The 4,171-nt window shown below is 45.1% G+C and overlaps 1 protein-coding gene across 2 annotated transcripts in view; it reads right to left on the bottom strand.

Annotated features, from left to right (window-relative positions):
* The window catches only part of CCDC9B (coiled-coil domain containing 9B), a 111,027-nt gene that overhangs the window by 87,126 nt on the left and 19,730 nt on the right, over nucleotides 1-4,171 (bottom strand). The gene's annotated exons all lie outside the window — the stretch shown is intronic.

The raw sequence follows: 4,171 nt of genomic DNA, 5'->3' as shown, positions 1-4,171 counted from the left end.
GAGGATAGAACCAGATGATGGTTGGAACGGTGTGGGAAAGGCGCTACGGGCCACACTGGGAATCAGGAAAGGAAAAGCAGTGGGAGGAGGCAGAGGGGATGAGAGTCCTGTAACATACTGAACTGATCTCAGACAGAAAAAAGATTTGGATTCAGATCTGGGACTAGATAAAGCTCAGGTTGGTTTTTAAATCTTTTGTGATATCCATGGCTGTGTGTGAGCAATTATTGAGAGCATATTGGCTGCTATGGGTCCTGCCTACACAGTCACTGACTGCCAGTTTCTAACTGACATTGATGTGTGAAGTGCTTTGAGAGACTGGTAGTATGCAAGGCCCTATATAAATATAAAACGACATTCTCCTCTAAGCGATCTCTTAGATTTCTATAGCACCTTGCGTCCCAAAGCATTTTTATAAACGGCTACATGAACAGTAAACAGGAATCTCTTTGCCGGGTCTTTAGCTACCCAGACAAAAGCTGGAGGCTGAGGGCAGCAGTAATGAAAAAATACAAATACAATGGGAGGGTCCAAGTCCTCTCTCCACAACTTGTGACATAACAGATGCAGTCTCCAACACCTTATAAAATTTTAGACAGAGATTTAGTCCCAAATAAGCAAACTAAAAAAGACAAAACCAGAGGCCCCTACAGCATTTACTGAAAATTCTAAAATAACTTGCAGTAGCCAATTCTAGGCTAGTAAAACACAAAGATATGTGCAGCAAAACCCTGGGGTCAAAAATCCTTCATGTCATTCTCATCACGCACATACACACAGACATTAACACTTTGTTGTTAAATGTCAGCACTGGTTGATTTCAAGTGAGGCCACGTTGTCTATACACTTATTGCAGGAACGTTAGACTCTCACACCCACCTCCCTACCACCGTCAGGCCTGTCAAAGCCCCATACAGAAAGGCACCAGACACACAAATATGTGATTTTATATAATAATTTGTCACCCAGCCTGCTGTTTAACAATGTAAGCATTTCACACTGATTGTGTCTCCCTTAGTTTTTGTCCTTTCTCTATTTGACTTTCTTTCCTTCTAGGTCTCGCTTCTCTTTTCTGTTTTTCCTAAGAACAGGCTCCCCCACACCCAATGTTTCTAAACTTTTCCTTTACCAGTTTTCCTTTCCCCTGCTTTTACCTTTCAATGTCGCTCATTCTCAACCTCATCTCCTCCCAGATCTCTCTCCTCATGCCTTTCAGCTTAGATTTCCTCTAGTCCCTGGCTCCCCTCTTCCGTTCACCCCAAACTCCGTCTGTCGTCCATGTTCTATCTTCCTGCTCACAACCCACTAGAGCTAGAAACTTACTTTTTAAATGAAAGCTGCGATTCTCCTGCAGCCTCTTGATTCCTACAGATGCGAGTTTAAGAAGAACATCAAATATCACAAGACTCACGAAAAAATCATGATGGTGATACTGTCCATGATCTGCTGCCCACCCATCTTCTGCCCTCCCTTCTGCCCATAATGTATTTTGCGCTTTGCCTCAGGCCCATCAGTCTATCTTTCCCAAAGACAGTCCACCCTCTGCCAACCAGCAACCCCCAATCCACACGTTGGCCCCCCCACCTTATCAATGCATCTGCCGTCCCTAATCATTCAATTCACTTCTCGCCCCAGATCCCTCAATCAAATCTGGCTCCCCAAAACCACTGCCATTCTCCCCTCAGACTCTCTAATCAATTATTGGCCTCCAGACCATCCCTTGCCCCATTAGTCTATCCTCTGCACCTCAGCTCAGTCCATCCCAGGCAACAAGATCCTGCCAGCTGAGCCCACCATCCAGCACCCGCCACACAAGCCTATTGACTCTGCTGACATCCCTCAGCCAAGTTCATCCCATTCCCCTTCCAATTTACCCACAGAGCTCGTTTCTCTCTGCCCCACAGGTGGGTTTTGGGCTCTGCCAGTGCCTCCTTCCTCCTGATAACTGGACTCTTAGCTGTACATTGGGAGAGGGCCAATGATGGGCTCTTCCCTGCGTAGGCCCTGGCAGAGTCAATGGAGAGCCTATTCTGCTCCCCTGTGTTTCATTTGAAAAAAATGAAGCAGAAAGCAGGTTAAGTTGAACAAGTGGAACATAATTAAACCCTGAGCAGTGCTCTGTCCATATGACTGCACTGCTTCCAGCCTAAGTCCTGGTGATCTCTGTTTCCACTGGTGACCCATCAATAACAGTCCCTTCAGGAACATGGACCCTCTGACTCTAGTTCCATTGATCATGATACATCTTCCCTGTTCTACAAACATTTTAATATAAAATTTAAAAGCAAATAATTGACATCCAGAACCCCACTCCGTATCTGTTCTGTTTCGGCTAGTGATGGCAAGCACTTAGTTAAGTTGGAGTCTTGTCCTTGCCACAGACTCAGCTGGTTACATAGTCTGAGATAGTTTGGTCTCCTCAACAGATAACCACACCAGGAGTGACCTATCTCTGTCTCTATCACCTGTCTCAAACTCTACCAAACTATCTTTCTGTGGAGTCTCCTTCTTCCCTGTGGTGTTGGCCTCCAGATGGTACCGTTTCTCCATTCTATGATGATCTCTGTATCTCTGTGGGCTCCTCTGGGTATTGTGTCTGCTGGCTCATAAGTGCCTCCTGTTCTTTTGGATCACTTGTCCTTCTTGCATAGTCACCATGTATGACCTGGCTGCCAATGCATCCCTCATGACATTTTTAGTCCACTCCTTCTGGTGTCTCCCTAACGTCTGGATCCTTACAGGAGTGTCTGTCTCCAAAGCTGGTAGGTCCTTGGCTAACCTACCACATGGCCTGCTTTCTCTGATTGTTGGCCAATCTCCTCTCAGCAGTGTCTCCAGCCTTCTGTCTGCAACAGGTCTCCTCTCCCTGGTAGCAGAGTCCTTCATCCCATCAGTGTCTGTTCTGGACTGTTTTGGCATCCCGTGATAGGGTATTCCTGTGTGCCAAAAATGCTAACAAGGGACGGATCTGAAGAAGCAGCTTTGTGTAACAGTCTCTTGGCTGTTTTCACAGCTGATTCCACCCTACCATTACTCTGTGTGTATGTTGGAGAGAATATGTGGTGGTCACACTCCCATTTGCATGCAAATTCCTTGAATTCTTCCAAGGCAAATTGAGGTTCATTGTTAGTGAATACATTGTCTGAAATGCCATATCTCACAAAGTTTATCAGTCACTAACTTGTTTCTTGCATCAGAAAGGGCACTGACCTCCCACAAATTTGAATAGTAGTCCGCTGTAATAAGTGCTGCTTTTCCTTGAAGGTAATTCCACTCCCATCTTTTCCCAGGTTGGGTGGGCAGCTCACATAGTAACGGCCTCTTTCTGCTAGTGATTATTATATGACCAGCAGGTGTCACACTCCTCTAGCAAGGAGCAGAACTGTGTGCTCATCTCCAGTCAGTAAATACACTCTCAAGCCCATGTAAGGGAGCTGTCAATGACCAAGTGTGAAGCATGTATATTTTTTGCATGACATCCTTACGTAACGAGGTGGGACAACAGGTCTCTGTCCTTGAAATATGATTCTATCCTACAAACTCAGATAATCTTTCATTTGAAAGTATGCTTCTGCTCCTATTGGTAGTTGGCTTTTGTCTTCTGGTCATCCTGCTTTCTCCTGACTGCCGGTTGTGACGTTGCACTCCATATGTTTTATGGAAATATGTTTATAAAAGTGTGAATATGATGTAACTGGAATATGCTCCGTGCAAAAGGTCTCTTGTAAGGTATCATTACAAAGCTTATGATCTACTCCATGTCTGGAGTTAGGAGAATAAGATATAAATGTGTATTACTGATGTAAACATGTTAAATGGAAGCCATTAAGTGTGCTTCAGAATTAATGAACTGTGAATGGGTTTGTTTACCTGCAAGCCTTCCTGCGTACGTGTCTTCCAGCTACTAGGTAATGAAGAAGGAGGTCTTACAGTGATATGTGATCATGTCACCTGAACTGGAATCCATCTTAAACCTGGTGCTTTTCCATTTAGAAGGAGGGGTGGGGATCCAGAGAGACAAAAGATTCCTGCCTTGTGCCAAAGCTAAAAAAGGGGTGGAATAGAACAAAGGGGGGCCAGTCATGAGAAATCCCCTGGTTACCACCTGAGCTGGAACTAACAAGAACTGCACCGGGAAAAGGATTGGGCCCAGACTAGGAAGGTGTCTAGT

Source organism: Lepidochelys kempii, chromosome 6, assembly GCF_965140285.1.
Source record: "Lepidochelys kempii isolate rLepKem1 chromosome 6, rLepKem1.hap1, whole genome shotgun sequence".
NCBI classification, from domain to species: Eukaryota; Metazoa; Chordata; order Testudines; family Cheloniidae; genus Lepidochelys; species Lepidochelys kempii.
Note: the sequence above shows the minus strand (reverse complement) of the source record. Positions and strands in the feature narration are given on the sequence as shown.